The 20,929-nt window shown below is 40.0% G+C and overlaps 1 long non-coding RNA gene across 1 annotated transcript in view; it reads left to right on the forward strand.

The window, feature by feature from the left end:
* Positions 1-20,929, forward strand: part of LOC139437268 (uncharacterized) — a 96,289-nt gene that overhangs the window by 58,661 nt on the left and 16,699 nt on the right. The window lies entirely within an intron of this gene.

Consider the following 20,929-nt stretch of genomic DNA (forward strand, 5'->3'; position numbering starts at 1 on the left):
TCCCCACACCCAGCAGACACCATGGCTACCCTTCCCACACCCATTCCACATTTTCTCTGTGGACATTGGATTGGTTGTGTCCATTGCACACCTGTGTCAAGTGAGGGCTTAGGTTCCACATGGGTACTGGATGCACTCCTCCCGCTTCCAGTTGTAGACACTCTACGCTCCATGTTGTGGTGGTTGACCTTCTTCAACTCCATGTTAGCTGAGTGGAGTAAGTCCAATAAATCAAAGTGTAGGAGCTGAAGTCTGTTGAGGCTCTGGGCCTGGGTGTCATATTATCAGTCCAGAGATTCAAATCCCCTACATATATCTTAAACCCAGCACCAACTACAATTCCAATAAAGTAGCATGCAAGTCTTGTGAAAAGAGATCCCCTCTGAGTCCAATTCCATCATGCAGAAACACCAGCTCCAAAGAAGGGCCATCTGTCATGGCAGTGAACCCCTTCTGCCATAACCATAGAACCCGTGGGTCTCTTTATCCCTCAAAAGAACCAATACCTGGGGTTGTATCTACCTTATCTGCCTCTTAGACTCTGTTCAGTTGTACATAGGGGTATTCCTTCTGACAACCTCCAGACTCTTTTTTAGAGACTCACAGCCTTATAATCTCATTTCTCCTTTCCATTTCCCCCTTACATTAGGTCAAACAGCTTCCCGAAGTCATGTTATTATATGTAGACAGGGATATTCTGCTGATCCGCATTGAACCTTTAATTCAAGGTCATTTTCTAGTTGCATCTTTAGCTGGTATGTGGTAGTGATCCCTCGGTGCCAGGGAGGCTCATCCCTGGGTGTCATGTCCCATGCTGGGGAGAATGCATCGCATCTACACGCTGAGTTTGGCTGTGAGAGTGGCCACATTTGAGTAACATGAAGGCTGTCAGGAGGAAACCCCCAGGCACAATGCTACTCTAGGCCTTGTTCTTATTGCAGGTGTATAGGCTCAAAAGTGTAGCCATTAGTATCAAGAGCCCACTGTTGGGCCCTCCTTCCTTCCTGGTTCTTGCCGTTGCACCTGGAGGATTGCCGCTGCTCTCCCAGGGCCCACAACAGTGACCCCCCGGCCAGGTGCCCAGTACCCCCCCAGCTGTTGTTTTTAATTGTTTCCACTATGAGTATATATAGACATTACCATATACCCTGGGCATATGCCCTGTATAACTCCCTGTCAACCATATATATCCTGTCAATAACATCCCATATCAGTATTCCTCCGCTGCCATTATTGAGACACTCTGTGATCCAAAACTTCCCGTAAAGTGAATTCCAACAAAATGTCAGCTTCAGAAGAGTCTTAGATCACCAAAATTCATATATACAATATACAGTACTTCCCCAGGTCCACCATAAAACCTTTTCCCTTCCACAGCAATAATCTTTTAACTTATTCATATCATATTTCCTGAAACTGATGTACAGATTCTGAAACAATAGTTTTCAAACAAGGTGACATCTGTGCTTACTATGTGGTCCATATTTAGGTTGTACAGTTTTCTAAATTTTTCAGTTATCCTATGTTTTGTCTTATGGTTTTCATTATTAGTCTGTCGTCCCCTATATGTTTTTGGTGTAATATTAGCTGTTTTATATTCATCCTCGTGTACTCTCATATAACTCCTCTCTTGCCCCCTTATTTACCTTTGTTCCATCCATTCCACATCCATTTTCCCCTCCCCTTAGGGTCCACAATGCCTGCCAATCTAATGCCCTGGGAGCTGTCCTTTCTCACGAGAGATACAGTTCTCTCTATTTGACGGCATTAGTCTTCCCCAGGATATGGGTCCACCCCACCCAATGGTAGAACCCACCTTGGCAAAATGAGCCTTCAGCTATTCCCTCCGGAGTCCGTCCCGCATCAGACCATACCCCCTGAGCGTCCTAACCAGGTAACCCTCCTACTTATACTTTGATACGTTTTATTCAACATTTTGTTCTCAACAAACATCTGACACTCTCCCATGTTCGTATGTTGCCCCTCCCTCCCCCCTATTTCTTGGACAATATTACCCCTCTGCCCGTCCCCAGCCCCCCTCAAACCCAGAAAACCCCACCCGAAGGTAACCCCTTGCCCCCATTTTGTCCCTTCTTTGTGCTCATACTTACCGCCAGCTCATCACAGATTCCACCCCTGCAGACATTAACTTACATCCTTCCTCCACCCCCCGATTTCCTGTAGGCCACTTTTCCAGACTCTAGCTCTCTGAGGCAGTTAACTTATTTCATATCATTGAGGTCATGTAGTATTTGTCCTTCAATGCCTGGGTTGCTTCACTCAACATATTTTGATGAAGCAAAGCTGCCAAATTGGGGAGACCCACATGGTTAAGAACTGAGGGCAGCCTCCAGCTAATAGTCAGTGAGGAACTGAGGAGACCTTCAGTCCAGCAGTCCACAAGGAGGGGACCCTTCCTCAGTCAAGCCGTCAGATGAAGGGACTGCAGTGCTGTGGGAAACTGGCTTACCTGTTCCTTACTGTAAATGTTACACCTGTTCTGTTGTAGATATTCCAATTGTTAGATGTTGCAATTGTTCCCTATTATTGTAGATGATGTTGCAGTTCTTTTTTTTTTTCTTTACGATTTATTTATTTATTTATTTATTTATTTCTCTTCCCCCCCTACCCCCTTCCCCCCCACCCCACCCCGGTTGTCTGTTCTCTGTGTCTATTGGCTGCGTCCTGTTTCTTTGTCTGCTTCTGTTGTCATCAGCGACACCGGAACCTGTTTCTTTTTGTTGCATCATCTTGCTGTGTCAGCTCTCCGTGTGTGCGGCGCCATTCCTGGGCAGGCTGCACTTTCTTTCGTCCTGGGCAGCTCTCCTTACGGGGCACACTCCTTGTGTGTGGGGCTCCCCTATGCGGGGGACACCCCTGTGTGGCAGGGCACTCCTTGTGTGCATCAGCACTGCGCATGGGCCAGCTCCACATAGGTCAAGGAGGCCCCAGGTTTGAACCGCGGACCTTCCGTGTGGCAGACGGATGCCCTAACCCTTGGGCCAAGTCCGCCGCCAGATGTTGCAGTTCTAATAGCAAATGGTAGTTTTCAATAAATACGAGGTGGAAACTAGGGTCGAGGCTCTCAGTTCCAGAAGCTGTGAGTCCCCTGGTCCCAACTTTATCTCCTCTCTTGTGTGTGTCTCTCTCTGTCCTTTATTTCGTAAAGTTCTGCATTGCCTTCCTTTCGAGCCAATCGATTGTGAGCTGATTACAGCACTGCAGATCCTGGGCCAAAATCTTGATTGTAGTTGCATGTGAGATCATGAGACAGAGGATTCGGCTAAGCCATTCCCAGCTTCTTTACTCACAGAAATGAGTGTTAAGGCAACAAATTTCAAGATATTTTGTTTCATAACAACAGATACCAAATATAATGGACTTTTGCTATTGAGGGAAAGCATGCTTGGAGGTAAGTGGTATAGTGGTACCCAAATGTTGGTACTGGACAGATGTTTCTGAAATTTATCAGTGCTGCTTGACAGATGCTGTTAGGTCACAAGATGTCCAGAGCCCTTATTAAGAAGGAGGTGTGAGATTTAGATGGGTCTCATGAAAAATGATGTCAAAAACTTCCTCCATCTGTTTTTTGTTTTTTTAGTGTTGAGAGAGGAGATTGAAAAAGGAGAGGTTTGGAAAAGGTATCATAAGAAGGAAACAGGCACAATCAGGCTTTACAAAAACATACACTAAATTGAACTGGATTTCAGTTGCTGAAATGCCTGGTCTCATGTTTGGATGGGCATCATGAGGTAAATGAAGTATGTTTAGATTCTGGGGGCTGGGTTGTTCAGGCTTCATTTACTTTTTGGAATATCAAGGAGGATGTTACTATTAACGAGTTTCCTATTAATGGTAAAAATAGATGCTCGGAATATCATGTAATTTAGGAATATCAGGGTTAGAAGAGACAAAGTCAGTGGTTTGTTTTCTTGAAATGCACAAGCTATCCTACTGCAGAAAAAAAAATTTAATAAGTACTTGGTTCTTAATTAAATATTAAATAGGGCGTTGTAACACCCCATGGGTTTTCAGGAGCCAAATCCTCAACTACGTTTAGTTTTCTCCCTGAATTCAAACTTGTTGTCTTCACATACTAAAGCTCACCCAAGGTTTAAATTAAATGGGACAAATTTAAAGACAAACTATTGTGTTCTGAGATTGAAACAGAGTTGTATAAATGAGCTCCTCTGACCCCTGTGACACAAAACCTTCACATCTTGAGATAAAAAGGACAAAGCACATGGAAGAAGGAAGAATTTTGCACAGAAGCCCTAGGACAGGGGTTCTTAATCTTTTTTGTTCCACTGACTCCTTTGCCAGTCAGGTGAAAGCCACAGACCTCTTACTAAGACCACATTATACTGTGTGTTATTTAATAAATAGATCATGCCCACAGCAACACAAGAATAATGTTTCTTTGAATTTCAGTTCAAGCTCATGGGCCTCTTGTTACGAACCCCTGCTGCAGGAGATCACCAGCATGCTGAGAATGTGTTGCTTAGCTCTGGAGTGTGTTTCTAGCTCTCTCTTTTAGAAAGATTGCACATATTTTATCAAGTGTAAATACAGCTCTATAGTAAAGCTGCCAAGGGTAAGAGAAGGTACAATTAATCATAAACCACAGTTAATTGGGAGAGAGGACTATAAATTGAATCACTACAAGATTTTCTAACCGGTTAAAAGAGAGTGGGGAAAGACTGTCCAACAATCTCCTTTCCATGCTTTCTGAAAATGAATTTCAAGTTGCATTCACTTATGAACAGAGTAATTTGTAATACTAGCCACTACTAATTTTTAAATCTGGGGGATCTGATGTCGCCAAACTTTCTTACTTATAGTTACACATTTGACTCTGAGGTGTCAATACTGCAAAATTGACAAATGCTAAAAAGGATTTTTTTTTTTAAGTCTATCTTAACTTGAACTCTAAAGAAGTAATATTTTATCCTGACTTTTAAAAAGGAGCCACAGGGAAACAGATGTGGCTCAACAAATTGGGATCCCATCTACCACATAGGAGGTACAGGGTTCGATGCCCAGGGCCTCCTGGTGAGGGCAAGCTGGCCCATGTGGTAAGCTGGCTCACACAGAGTACCGGCCCATGTAGGAATGCTGCCCCACACAGGAGTGTTTTACTGCCCTGTGTGGCAATGCTGCCCAGCACGGGAAAGCTGCCTGGTGCAGGAGTGCTGGCTGGTGCAGAGAGCTGGCGCAGTAAGATGATGCAACAAGAGACACAGAGGAGAGAAAATAAGATGTTGCAGAACAGGGAGCTGAGGTGGCACGAGAGAGAAATCACCTCTCTCCTGCTCTGGAAGGTCCCAAGATTGGTTCCTGGAGCTGCCTAATGAGAATACAAGCAGACACAGAAGAACATACAGTGAACAGACACAGAGAGCAGGCAATGGGGGGAATTAGGGGTGGGGAGAAATAAATAAATCTTTAAAAAAAAAAGAGGTCACAGAATTATTTACCTTTCTCCATAGTCTTATTTATGTAAATTAGATAAGTTATCAACTTAAAGCAGATTATCTAGAGATATGATATTGGAAAGAAAGTATAAGCTATATATCATGAGACAGTACCCATGGTCATATAGTCATCAAAATGAAGTCACAATGCCAATTGATGCAAGTTCTCCAAATATTAACATTTTACCATGTTTGCTTTATCCTTTTCAATCTTTCTTTCTCTCTCTCTTGCTGATTTTCTCTAATGAAGTTCTGATATATGCTACAATATAGATGAACCTTGAAAACCTTATGCTAAGTGAAATAAGCTGGACACAAAAGAACAAATATTGTATGATTCCACCTATATGAAATGTCTAGAATAGGTAAATTCATAAAGACAGAAAGTAGATTAGAGGTTTTTCTTTTAACCCTCATCTTTTTTTTGTGCTTGGAGAAGGGAAGATTTTAATATGTGCTCAGTTTGTCACCGTGCATGAAAGTTTTTTTTGCATCAGGTCTTTTGCTCCATTTGGGACGTATTTTGCCAAAGGGACCTCCCTCCATTTGGTGGTGACGCTAGGGATCCTTGGCCTACACAACTGTACTGTACCTCATGTGTTCTTCCTTAGCTCATGAAGTCTCAGCTTGTGGACAACTTCTGTTTGTGCAGGGCTCTCTCCTGGGCTGCTGGACACCATCACTGCTCCCTGCTGGTTGCTCCTAATGGACTCCACCAGCCTCTGCGTATGTGCTTTAGGGGTGTCCATTGGTGTAGAGCTGAAATTGATTGTGGAATCTAGTGAATGAGATCTTGACACAGTTAAATCCATTAAGTGATGTTTAAAAATCTTCTGCTAACCTAAAAAAAAAATTATTCCAGGTTTGCTCTGGTAGTTGGTATCCTGCACCATCCACATATGAATTCACTCACCCACCCACACCAAGGAGTCCTAGATGGCAAACCACTCAATTTGCTTAGTGGGAAATCCTTGACAAGGTTTTGAGGGCATCAGTCCAATCAAAGAAATTCTTCAACTTGCCAAACCTGTCCTTTATTTCTATCCCTTGTTTTCTGCTTGGAGCTCTTCTAAGGTTCTAATAGGGAAGTACATTTCCTTAACTCTTGGGAATCAAGGGGGTCCTCTTTACATGTGCTAAACTATAGACTGTTGGGTGCTCAACAGCATTTCACATAATCTGATGCTACTCTACTCTGTCTTCTTTCCTGTGCTGTTACATTTTAACTAAGGAGCATTACCTAAGGAAACCACTTGTAGTGTAGATCCCATCCCTTTTCATCTATTCAAAGATCTACCTTTTCTTCTGCTTCATCATGCTTCCCTCCTTAGATCATTCCCACTAGAACACAGAAGACAAATGTGGTAATTTCTCCCATCTTTATTAAACCCTTTCTTGACCCCAAACTCTTTCTAACTCCTGCTCATGTCTCAGCTCCCCTTTATAGCAATAATTCTTACAACAGTTGTGCATATTCACTGTTTCCATTTCTTCCATTCCCATTCTCTTTTGATGTCACTCCCAGGCTTTCACCACTGTAGCAGTTTGATGTTAGAGTCTTGAACTGGAGCCCTGGGAAGTAAGTACACAAAGAAGTTTGGTTGTAAGGAAAGGGATGCAAGCCCTGGGAAGAGAGGAACCATGAACCCAAAGAGAAACAAGCCTGGGGAAGAGAGGAATCCTGAACCCAGAGATAAACAAGCCCCAGAAAGAGAGGAACCCAGGAAGCCTGAACCCTGGCAGACGTTGGCAGCCATCTTGCTCCAACATGTGGCAAAAGACTTTGGTGAGGGAAGTAACTTATGCCTTATGGCCTGGTAATGTAAGCTTCTACCCCAAATAAATACCCTTTATAAAAACCAACTGATTTCTGGTATTTTGCATCAGCACCCTTTGGCTGACTAATACAACCACCTTTTCACATACACTTCTTTTGTCAAGATTACCAATGACCATGCTATTGCTCAATCTATGAATCAATATTCCATCATCACCTTACTTAATCTATCACTAGCATTTGGCACAATTGATCAGCCCCTCGTCCTTGAAACACTTTCTTCACTTGGCTTCCAGGACAAATATATGTGAATGGCTTGCTACTAAATTAATTTTGAAAACTTAGTTATTCCCTAACAATACAATGTTGTTGTTGAAGAGGCTGTGGTATTTTATTGTTTTAGATTTATTTTTTATTTATTTGTCTCCCCCCCTTCCCAGTTGTCTGCTCTCTGTGTCCATTTGCTGTGTGTTCTTCTGTGTTCGCTTGTATTCTTGTCAGCGGCACCAGGAATCTGTGTCTCTCTTAGCTGCATCATCTTGCTGCATCAGCTCTTTGTATGTGTGGTGCCACTCCTGTGCAGGCTGCACCTTTTTCACATGGGGGATTTTCCTTATGGGGTGCATTCCTTGTGTGTGGGGCTCCCCTATGTGGGGAACACCCCTGCATGGCACAGCACTCCTTGCACACATCAGCACTGCACATGGGCCAGCTCACCACATGGGTCAGGAGGCCCTGGGTTTGAACCCTGGACTTCCCATGTGGTAGGCAGATCCTCTATCCATTGAGCCAAATCTGCTTCCTGCTGTGGTATTTTGAAGACACTTTTTACTTTAAATTATTTGAGATACCCCAAAGAGTTGCAAAGATACTACAGAGAGCTCCTATAAGCCCTTCTTTCAGCCTTCCCAAATGTTAATATCTTAATAACCCTAGTCCATTGATCAAAACTAAGAATTAATATTGTTACAAGACTACAGACTTTATTTGGGTTTCATGAGTTTTTCCACTAATATCCGTTTTTCTGATCCATAATCCAATCTGGGAGATATAGTGTTGCATTTAGGTATTGTATCTCTTTAGTGTCCTCCAATCTATGAAAATTTCTCCTATTTTTAGGAACTTAACACTTTTGAAAAGCGCTGGTCAGGTATTTTATAGAATGGTCCTTAATTTGGGTTAGTCTGATATTTTCTTTTGATTAGACTAGGGTTATGGATTTAGGGGAAGAAGATGACAGATGTGAGGTACCCTTCTCATGGTGTCATGTTATGAGGTAACAGTGTCAACATGACTTATCACTGATGTTCACCTTGAGCACTTGGGCAAGGTGTGAGGTCTGTTGGAGTTACCCACTATAAAGTATTTTTCACTTTATTGTTAGAAGGGAATCATTAAGTCCAGTCCATAGCCAAGATGAAAATTAAACATTACCTCTTGGAGAGGTGTATCAAAGAATTTGTGGTCATATTAATATGCTAAAACCACCACCGTAACTAATAAATATTTGGAGGGAGATACTTTGGTACCAAGGCAATATCCTGCTTCTCCTGAAAGTTTACCCACTAATTTCAGCATACATCAAAGGATCTTGGCTGCAGCAGTGATTAGTGTGGGGTTGTAATGTTCCTGCACATATTTTAAATTGACATCTCCAATGTTTCCTCATAGTTTAAATCTTTGTAAAGAATCTGCATTCCAGCATCATTTCTGTGTGTGTGCTATGCATTTTTTCCCTCAAAAATCAGAGCTGCCAATTTATCCTCACTTATCTTATGGAAAATTTATTTTAAAATAGCTGCCATTTAAGTTAATTGTCAAAGGGAATCCTCATTGTCAAACCAATCAAGCAAGCCAGAATTTCTATCAGAAAGAGCCTGACTTTATTTTTCTTTAAAAAAATTTTTTTAACAAATCAATTTTATTGATACATATTAATAAAGCATAAATCCATCCAAAGTATACAAACAATGGTATTTGATGTAATCACATATTTGTGCATTCATCACTTCAATAATTTTTAAAGAACTTTCACTATTCCAATAATAATAATAATAAAAAACAAGCAAAACTCATCACTTCTCAATCTCTTTGTTTCCCCTGTTTGACGTAGCTGCTGTATTCTTTCCTTCTTTCTAGTATATATGTACTTATATTTTGTAAAAACAGTCTTATATATGTAATATCAACCATATCTGTGTTTTATATGAGGTTTTACTGTCTTATACAGTCCCATATTACAGTTTTTAGCTTTCCTTCTACTAATATACATGACCTTAGACTTTCCCTTTCAACCACTGTCACACCCATACAATAGCTCAGCTAGTAACAATCGCCATAAAATACTTTAACCATTTCTATTCATTTCCAAAGATTTACAGACAACGTTTCTGCACAGATTAACTCTCAGCTTTCCATTTTCTACCCTCCCTCTATTTTCTGGTGACCTATATTCTAATTATTATCTCCATGACTTTACACAATATATTTAGTTCTCCATCATACAGGATTTGTCCTTTTGTGTCTGGCTTGCTTCACTCAACAAAATGTCCTCCAGATTCATCCATGTTGTCATATGCTTCACGATCTCATTTCTTCTTACTGCTGCATACTATTCCACCATGTATACACACCACAGTTTGTTTATCCATTCATCTCTTGATGGACACCTGCATTTTTTCCACCTTTTGGCAGTTGTGTATAATGCCATTATGAACATTGGTGTGCAGATGTCTGTTCGTGTCTCTGCTCTCAGTTCTTCTGGATATGTACCTAGTAATGGTATTGCTGGGTCACATGGCAAGTCTATATTCACATTCCTTAGGAATTGCCAAACAGTCCTCTACAGTGGCTGTACCGTTCTATATTCCCACCAACAGTGAATAACTGTTCCTATCTCTCCACACCCTTTCCAACATTTACAGTTTTCCGACTTTTTTAATAGCAGCCACTGTAATAGTTGTGAAATGATGTTTCACTGTAGTTTTGATTTGCATTTCCCTTATCACCCGTGATGAACATTTTTTCATGTGTTTCTTTGCCATTTGTATTTATTCTTTGGACTATTGTCTTTTCAAGTATTTTTCCCATTTTTAAATCAGGTAGTTTGTCTTTTTATTGTTGAGTTGTATGATCTCTTTGTATATCATGGATGTTAAACCCTTATCAGATTTGTGATGGCCAAATATTTTCCTCCATTGAGTCAACTGCCCTTACACCCTTTTGACAAAGTCCTTTGAGGTGCAAAAGTGTTTAATTTTGAGTAGGTCCCATTTATCTATTCTTTCTTTTGTTGCTCGTGCTTTGCATGTAAGGTTTAAGAAACTACCACCTACTACAAGATCTGGAAGATGTTTTCCTACATTTTCTTCTAGGAGTTTAATGGTTGCTGCTTTTATATTTAGGTCCTTGATCTTTTCGGAGTTAATTTTTGTATAAGGTGTGAGATAGGGATCTTCTTCCTTTCTTTTGAATATGGATATCCAGTTCTCCAAGCACCATTTGTTGAATAGACTGTTTTGGTCCAGGTGGGAGGGCTTGACTGCCTTCTGACTTTATTTTTAATTAAAATATGCATCTTAATATACATCTATCATGAACTTCTCACTTCCAAATATTAAGTTATAAAGAAGTAGACAGAGAGATAGTAATGGCACAAAACTTTGCTGTGAATTTGTTACCTGGGTATACTAAGATGCTGGTCTTTTTCCTGTACTCTTTCTTTGCCTCACTTCTAGGGGGAACACACTCAGGAATGAATTCAGCATTACTGAATTGTACCTTTGGCTGGAGCTCTAGAGATTTTAAAATTTTGTTTTAGTTTCAGGGTATTTTGTTTGTTTTGTTTTTTAATTTATTGAAGTGTATCAGTCATATATAAATATAAGTAAACCATAAGTGTATAGTAATAGTTGTGAACTTACAAAACAAACATACATAACATTGTACAGAGCTCTCATACCTCACCCTACCACCAATACCTTGCATTGTTGTGAAACATTTTTAACTAATGATTAAAAAGCATACTAAAAATATTACTACTAACCAAAGTATTTTCCCCCAACCCACCCTATTATTTTTATATTACTTATACATGAACAAAAATAAACAATAAGTGTATAGTAAAAGTTGTGAATTTACAAAGCAAACATGCATAACATCAAACAGGAGTCCTATATATCAACCCATTTGTTGTGAGACATTTGCTACAAATTATGAAAGAATATTGTCAAACTCTTACTACTAACTATAGTGCTTATCTTACATTTGGTGTATTTTTCCCCAACCAACCTTATTACTATTTTTAAAATATATTTTTATTACAGAAGTTGTAAACTTACAAAACAATCATGCACATGTGCAGAATTCCCATACACACCCCTCTATCAACACACTGCACTGTGGTGGAACATTTGTTACAGATTATGATATAGTATCAGCAGATTATTAACAGGTCAATAGCATACTTTTAGCATGCTTTTTCCATACTCCCCCTTTATCAACACATCTTTGTCATAGATGCATGAATATTATTAAATACATTATGCCTGTTAACCACAGTCCATAGGTCACTCCAGTTATATTTTTCCTATGCTTCTCCACTTTCCCACCACCCTTCAGTAGTGATGTACATCTGTTCTAGCTCACCAAGGACACTCTTGCATCTGTACCATCAACCACAATTCTCATCCACCTCTGGGTTTACTGTGCTATTCAGTCCCTAGATATTCTCTAGCTTTCTGTCAATTGGCCTTTACATCCCTAGACTACCCTTTTCAGTCACATTCCCATTTATAAACCACATGTTACTCACTTTAATGTGTTACTATCAAATCTGTTATTTCCACACTTTTACAATAAAGTTAATTAAAACTTTTATATGCATTAATGTCAGTAGTCCATCTCAGTCCTCCTATTATCTCCTTTAAGAATCTACCACTAACTACTAGGTCTTGAAGATATTATCCTACATTTTCTTCTAGAAACTCTTGCTTTTATATTTAGGTTTTTGATCCATTTTGAGTTAATTTTTGTATAAGGTATGAGATAGGAGCCCTCTTTCCTTTTTTTGGCAATGGATATCCAGTTCTCTTAGCATGAGTTTTTGAATGGACTGTTCTGCACGAGCTGGGTGGGTTTGACAGTCTAGTCAAAAATCACTTGACCATAGATGTGAGGGTCTGTTTCTGGACCATTAGTTTGGTTTCATTGGTCTATGTGTCTGTCTTTATGCAGATACCATGCTGTTTTACCACTGTAGCTGGGTAATATGATTTAAGGTCAGAAATGAGAGTCCTTCAACTTTGCTTTTCCTTTTTAAGATGTTTCTGGGTATTCAGTTCAGAACCCCTTATCCTTCCAAATAAATTTGATAATTGTGCTTTCAATTTATTTAAAAAATGCTGCTGAGATTTTTTTATTGGAATTACATTGATTCTGCATATTTGAGTAGAATTGACATCTTAATGATATTCAATTTTCCAATCCATGAGCATGGAATGTTCTTCCAATTACTTAGGTCTGTTTCAATTTCTTTTAACAATTAGTTATAGTTTTCTGAATACAAACGCTTTATACCATTGGTTAAGTTTATTCCTGAATATTTGGGTTTTATCTGTCATATTTTATTTTCACCACTCTTTTGATACTTTGTTACTTTATTAATTTAATCTTCAATTCTAGACTCTCTTCCAGGACTTTCTCCTGTATTTTTTTTTCAAGCTGTAACATAACCCTTAGTATTTCCTGCAAAGCAGGCCTCTTAGTTACAAACTCTCTCAGTTTCTGTTTATCTGTGATTATTCTAAACTTGTCCTCATTTTGAGACAGTTTTGCCAAATATAAGATTCTTGTTTGGAAGTTTTTCTCTCATGGTATCTTAAATATATCACACCACTGTCTCCTTGCCTCCATGGTTTCTTTTTTTTTTTTTAAGATTTATTTATTTATTTATTTCTCCCCTCCCCCCCCACCCCAGTTGTCTGTTCTCTGTGTCTATTTGCAGCATCTTCTTTTGTCCACTTCTGTTGTTGTCAGCGGCATGGGAATCTGTGTTTCTTTTTTTGTTGTTGTATCATCTTGTTGTGTCAGCTCTCCGTGTGTGTGGCACCATTCCTGGGCAGGCTGTACTTTCTTTTGCACTGGGCGGCTCTCCTTATGGGGCACACTCCTTGCACAAGGGGCTCCCCTACGTGGGGGACACCCCAGTGTGGAACGGCACTCCTTGTGCGCATCAGCACTGTGCATGGGCCAGCTCCACACGAGTCAAGGAGGCCCGGGGTTTGAACCGTGGACCTCCCATGTGGTAGACAGATGCCCTAACCACTGGGCCAAGTCTGCTTCCCTCCATAGTTTTTGATAAGAAATTGGCACTTAATCTTATTGGGTATCCCTTATATATGATGCATTGCTTTTCTCTTGCTGCTCTGAGAATTGTCTCTTTGTCTTTGGCATTTGGCATTCTGATTAGTATGTGTTTCAGAGCTGGTATATTCAGATTTATTCAGATGGGAGTACATTGTGCTTCTGGGACATGGATATCCATGTCCTTCAATAGGGTTGGGAAATTTTCTACTGTTATTTCTTCAAATATTCCTTCTGCCCCCTTTCCCTTCTCTTCTCCTTCTGGGACACCTATGACATGTATGTTTGCACATCTATTGCTGTCATTTAGTTCCCTGAGACCTTGTTCAACCTTTTCCATCTTTTTCTTCATCTGTTTTTTTGTGCATTTGCTTTGAGGCCATTTCTTCAAGCTCACCAATCTTTTCTTTTGCTTCCTCAAACTTGCTATTTGTGATTCCAATGTATTTTTAATTTCATTTATTGCACCTTTCATGCCCATAAGATCTGTTATTTTTCTATGTATGCTTTCAAATTATTCTTCCTTCTTATCCAATGCCTTCTTTAAATCCTTAATCTCTTCAGGCATCTCATGGAATATATTAAGGAGATTTGTTTGAACATCTATGATTCATTGTATCTACTCCTTTATATCATCTGGCGGCTTATCTTGTTCCTTTAACTGGGCCATAGCTTCCTGTTTCTTGATGTGGATTGTAATTTTTTGTTGATGTCCTGGCATCTGCCTTACTAGAGTATTTATTCTGGGTGCAGCTTCCTTCTTTAGTTTAGGGCTTTCTTGCCCTCTCTTCTCTGCTGTTTGTGTAATAGCAGACAAGGATGTAGCTGATGCTTTAATCTGTGGAGGCTCAAGTTGCCCTCGTTGCCCCAGGGACCAATGAAGCGTCTGTCTCTCAACTTTCTTCTTTGACAGGGGTTGGGACAGAGCCACAGCCATGTGTAATAATCCAAGTAGTGCAGGCTTAGACTGTAGCTGCCCAGAGAGACTGATGAAGCTTCACGCTCTTTCCTCCCCTGCCTGGGGTACAGAAGAAGCTTCAGGTGTGGGCAGCAATCTATGCCCTGCAGGTTCAAGATGACCACAGTTGCCCTTTTAGCCTTCTGACTATTCAGTCTGTGCCAGACAAATGTACCTTCAGTTACCAGGAGAGGCTGGTGCAGAGTTTGACAGCTTCCTCTTTGCTAAAGGTGGGGCTGAAGCCTAGGTTAGGGCTGTAGACCAATCTGGGTGAAAGAAACTGGTACGTACAGTCACTGTGATTTTTAGTCAGCCAGGCTTCCCCTCATGCTGGGGCAGAGTAAAAATGGCAACTACCAGCCTTTTTCCAACTAGAACAGGTTCAAACTTTAGCTGTTCTTAGGGTTATACTTTAGCCAGCTGAATTTGCTAATCAGTAACTGAAATCGGTGGCCAACCATCTCTCCCTCCCCTGTTTTTGGGAAATGGAGCTTCCAATTCCAGCCACAGAATAGCTCCTGAGGTGGCTTGTGCCACAAAAGTAGGATAAGCACCAGCCTCCATGGCATGGCCTCTGTCTTCCCAGAGAAGCTAGCACAGGTCCCCCCAGCTTCCTCCCTATCAGAGGTGGGACTGAGGCTTATGTCAGAGCTGAAATATTATCTGGACAGAAAGAAGCTTGTCCCTACCGGCACAGTGATTTTCCATCCGCCCTACTTCCCCTCATGCTGGGAGCAAAGTTAAAATGGTGGCTACCGGCCACTTTCTGGCTTGGACAGGTTTAAATTTACCTGTTCTTAGGATTATACTTTAACCTGCTGAATTTACTAATCAGTAGCTGGAGTTGGTGCCCAACTGTCTCCTCCTCCCCCATTTTTGGGAAGTGGAGCTTCCAATTCTAGTCATGGAATAGCTCCACTTATGCCACAAGTGGAGGATGAGCACCATCCTCTGTGTCATAGAGTGCTCTACTTATGAATCTTCTCTGCAGTTGGGTAGTCTCCTCCTTCCATTCTTCCAAGGTTGTTGCAGGATGCTCCTCGGGTCTCCTGGACCCCCCAAACAGGTGTTTTAGATAGCTCTGGGTGATTACTAACTTTCCTATAGCATGAGCTAACTCTAGGATCTCTTTACTCTGCTGCCCTCTTGCTGGTTGTTTGTCTGGTTTAGGTTGTTTTTTAATCCCTGGTCCTTTAAGGTTTTAGTTTGGAGGTTCTTTTCAAATGCTCAAGGCCAGTAAAGAAATATAAAGTCACTTGCACATGAACCCCAGAGAGATGTACATTTATCACTGTCATGCCTTCTTAGAGATGCAGGTGCTGTGATTCCTCCTCGCTAATGCTTACCCTTCTGTCTACTCAGGAGGAATAGTTTTCAATTATCTTCACCCTCATATCCTCATAGTTATCCATCACCCCTTTGGTTTAGGTTTAGGAATCATATTTTCTGCATCAAGAGAAACCAAAACCAATGTTCCAGTTGCATGTAATTCCTTCCATCTTCGTAAGATTTTTGTCCCTTGTTATTCCAAACAGAGCCTACACTACCCCTTTGTCAAAAATATTGCCATTTAGAAAGTTTAATGAGCTAGATTCTGGGAACTGAGCCAACAACTTATTACAGCCTGTTACATTATTTTAGTTTTTGCAGTATTCCCTCAAGGCTTTCAAAGTGATGAAAGTATTTTTTAGATAGTGAATTTAAATCTAATATCTTTATAAAATGAGCCAATCCTTCACTCAAGTTGGGTCTCAGAATCTCAGCTCTATAGTAACTTCAGAAGAATGAGTGTCACACCCAGAAAATGAGGCAGCAAAGAGCTGTCATAGATTGAGCACATACTGTGGATGTTCCAGGTATTTTACATACACATACTTTTATCTTAAGTTCCACAAAGACCTGAAAGTAAGTGTTATCATCCTGTTTTACTGGTGAGTTAAATGGGAGTTCAAAGAGATCCTGGTATTTTTGTTTAGTGCTGACAATACTTTTTTTCAGGTTTGATTCATACTGGATAAAATGCACAAATCTTAAGCATATAGCTTGATGAATACATCTATGTAATCAAATAACTATCTCCTAGATATAGAACATTTCCATTACCTAAGGGGGTTCACCTTTCCATTCAACCTCTGCCTATCAAGGCAACCATTGTTCTGAGGTGTATTCCCCATAGATTATATTTGAGTATTCTTAATCTTCATATAAATGGAATCACACATTATATACTCTTTTGTGTATGGCTTCTTTTGCGCAACAAAATGTTTTTGGATTTATCATTGTAGTATCTATCGAATGACCATATGTGGCTCTATTACCTGACTCCCTATTCTGTTTCACTGATCCATCCACCCTAACATAAATACTATACTTGCCTGATTACCATAACCTTTCTTTTTTTTTTAATGTTACATTAAAAAAAATGAGGTTCCCATATACCTCCCACCCCCCACCATAACCTTTTAATAAATCTTGAAGTCAGATATTGTGATTCCTTGTACTTTATTTTTCTTTTTTCAATACTTTTTTGGCTAATTCTAGTTTAAAAAATAAATTCATATCTACATATGTGTAACAGTGTGATTTTTTTCATCATTAGATTGTTAACTGATTTGGAAAACATAACTTTATTGGGCATAATTTACAATATCAACATAGTTGATATACTTGGATATATCAATATGGTGTATTAGGATTCTCTAGGGAAACAGAATCAACAGGAGATATCTGTAAATAGTATGAGATTATATAAAATTCTCTCACATGACCATGGGGATGCACAAGTCCAGGTTCCACGGGCAGGCTGCAAACCAGGGGCTCTACTGAAAGTTCAATGAAGGTCCTTGATGAGTTTCCGGGAGACATTGACTGTCCCAAGATGAGCTGGGAAATGCTCCCTGTGTGCTGAAATCACTTCCCCTTTTAAGGGATTCAACCGATTGGATAAAATGTCACTCATTGCTGATGGCAATCTCCCTGGTTGATTGTAGATGTAATCAGTTATCAATGCAGTAAACTCACTGATGATTAAAGTCCATAAATGTCCTTGTATTACAGTTAGCCCAGTGCTTGCTACCAACAACTGGGCATGAATACCTGGCTGAGGTGATGCATTAACCTAACCATCACATGTGATAACATAATAGATGTTATAGAGTCTGGCTAGAAAGCTAAATATTTTATTTTAGGCATTTTTGTACTTCATTTTTTATTTCTGTAAACTCACTGACTCCCTTTCCTTTGTATTTCTAAGTCTAGGTAGAGAAGTTTGTTTTTTAACTGAATTGTTATGGGCATTTGTCACTTTGCCTAAGAAAGTTGATAAATGTGGTATAGGTCTAATATCCAAGGAGGTAGAAAAGTTAGAATAAAGCTCATATATATAGTTTTGAAATATGTCAAACACTTCATGACTCAGTGGCATACATATTTACACTGGCCTTGTTAGTGCACTTGTCTGCCACGTATAATAATTAAATAGGGGTAAATAGTAGTTCTATTTATTTCTTCAGTGCCTTTTTGATAAGATAGCAAGGCTGCTAGTATCTATTTTCTATGGAGAAAGTTAAACAACTTGATGTCAAAGGGATTTGGAATCCCAGACAACCAGAGCTGTGTGACATTTTTCTAGCTTTTGTGACCATAAGTAAATCCTGCCGAGGCTTGGTTTCCTCTCATATCTTACTCACCTACTGAGCTGTGGAACGCTCATGAAAAGCTGCAGGTGGGAGCTCTTCTAAATCACAACCTTCTTCAAACACAGTATCTATAGAAGAAGTAAAAAGGCATGTGTAGCTGTGTGCAGTGTTTGAAACTGACTAAACAAAAGGCCTGTCTCATAGAGTCTAGATGCTTCACTGTCAAACAGACCACGGCCTGCCAAGTGTCTGCTCTACTCCTACTGAAATAGTGATTCCAGCCCTTGATTGATCGATAGATTAACAAATCAATGTTCCAAGAAGATTAGTAATTTACCAAGATCATACAACTAGTAATAACTACAGCCAGGATTAAAACCAACATTGGCCTGATGCCAAAACTCTGGTTTCTAAACCACTCCAACTGCTTCAAGCGCTCAATAAGTGCTAGCTTGGAAAGACAATGGGAATAGGAAATGCATTCCTCCTCCTTGATTTGCTCACTATTTAATCAGGAAAATAAATTATAGAGGTTTAGCACAACCCAAAGAAAAGAACAGAAAACAAATAATCAAATGTTACATTGCATGATACCAATAAATATTTTGTCAATAAGAAGTTAAGGAAGTCAAATCCATTTTGAGCCTGAAACAGCTGAAGGAGTTTTTTTTTAAAGGTAGTTAGATATTTGACCTTGACTTTGAAGAAAATATGTAGTTTGGGTGGTGCTGGGGATTGAATCATGTTACCCACAAAAGGCACATTCAGAGCCCAAGCCCTGGTCCTATGCATTTTGTAAATAGGACTTTTTGAAGATGTTATTTTTAGTTAAGATGTGGCCAATTGAATTAGGTTGGACCTTAATCCAATATGGCTGAAGTCCTTATAAACAAAGGAAATTGGACATGGAAGGAGAAAACACAGGGAGTAACTGGAGGCCAGAAATCAGCTGGAACCTGGAAGAGAAAGAAGAGGACATTGCCATGTGGTGGGAAAGCCAAGGAACCCCAAAGATGAACAGCCAACTAGAACGCTCCCCGTCCCACAAGGGAAAGAAGGCTTTCAGCCTCTGAAACCGTGAGACAATACATTCCCATTGTTTCAGCCAACGCACTGTGTGGTATTTGTCTTAGCAACTGGGAAACTAAGACAGGTGGCAATAAAAAGAAGGAAAGTATAGCTAGGAGAAGCGAAAGAGCACAAAATTATAGTAACTCTCCAGCAATGTTAAGGAATATTACAGTGAAATAAAGGAGGAAACAAGATTCTTATCATAATGGAGTTTTAATCAAGGTAAGAAGAGAAAAAATAATCTGTATGAAACAATTCAGGATTCCATTATACTACTGAGTAACTTTCTTGGGTGAATGAAGTTGTACCATTCTGGAAGTCAGTCCTGATCCTAGAACAGCTTCCTAAAGATAAGTAATATAATGGCTATGGTAAGACTATGGTTGAACAAGAATGTATCTTGTGTAAGATCATTTTCAGTGCTCCTTTTTATCAATTTTTTTTTTTTTTTTTGTTGCAGCATTTCTTTCATCTGTCTGTCTTCCCAGGGCTCTGTTCTTTAAGGAAGGTCTTACTCTATTGTCTGCTCAGTTAAGTGCCTTTTCCAAGGGTTTTTCATATTCATTGACATTTGTTGGAGATGGAAAACAAGCAAAACTTGTGGGTTTTTTGTGGGATCTCATGTGGATTCTTATTCCTGAGAACCTGCTGCATGCCCTGGGCTTTTCTCTGCCTGCTCATGTTCTCACCCCACATCAAGTCTTACCTGTTTCCTGATGGCCAAAGTGACTAAAGATGATTTCATAAATAATTCATAATGGGGAGGCGATGGCTTCATAAATCACAGTTTACCTCACAGCCAAGGTAATAATTTTGCTTAGAATTAAAGCTCTTCCATTATTTCAACTGAGGAAACTGTGGGCATTTTAAGAAACCCTGCAGTTCACTAGGGGCTCTTAGACGCCACCCCTTAGGCTGCCACACACCCATTGGAAGGATTGCAGAAGAGACAGTATAAAACCTGAGAATGATTTTTAAAAAATCTCTGCCACTGCCTTCCATTTTGAAACAAAATATCCCACAGATACACACACACACACACATATATGAAAATGTGGGGGTTTTAGCTTTCTCCTGAAAAGGACTGTAGGCAACTGGTATCACAACCTGGTAACAGCAATCTAGGTCCTTGGAATGATTGACAAGTTGGCAGATGGGTCATTAATCAGGATTTTGATTTGACATGAAACAACTTGGTGTGTTCTTTCTGTGTAAGACTAGAAGCTGATACTCACATTATAGATGACCTTCCTGTTATCATTAATGTTGCTTTCTACAAATTGTCCCATCATTTGTGGACATGTGGCAAGTCTCATTATGTGGCAATGACAAAGTTGGCACAGCTGTTCTTTGGAACTCAGAAAAGATGCCCATTGAGAATAAAGATGAAGGAGATTTATTAGATAGATATTAAGATTTTGGAGTATGTTGGTTACTTTGGAAAGCCTTCCAGAAGGTCCTGCCTGCCTTACCCTCCCCAGGGTCGGAGGCAGAGGCAGATGCAGAGGCAGAAGCCAAGAGAAGAGTCATTAGGCTGAAGGGATAGGACAATGGCAAAAGCCCTAAGCCTGTTGCCAAGACAGAATTGAATGGTGCCAGGCCAGGTTCAGGAACCAAGATACAAAATGATGTAGGCTTTTATACCTGC

Source organism: Dasypus novemcinctus, chromosome 21 (genome assembly GCF_030445035.2).
Source record: "Dasypus novemcinctus isolate mDasNov1 chromosome 21, mDasNov1.1.hap2, whole genome shotgun sequence".
NCBI lineage: Eukaryota > Metazoa > Chordata > Mammalia > Cingulata > Dasypodidae > Dasypus > Dasypus novemcinctus.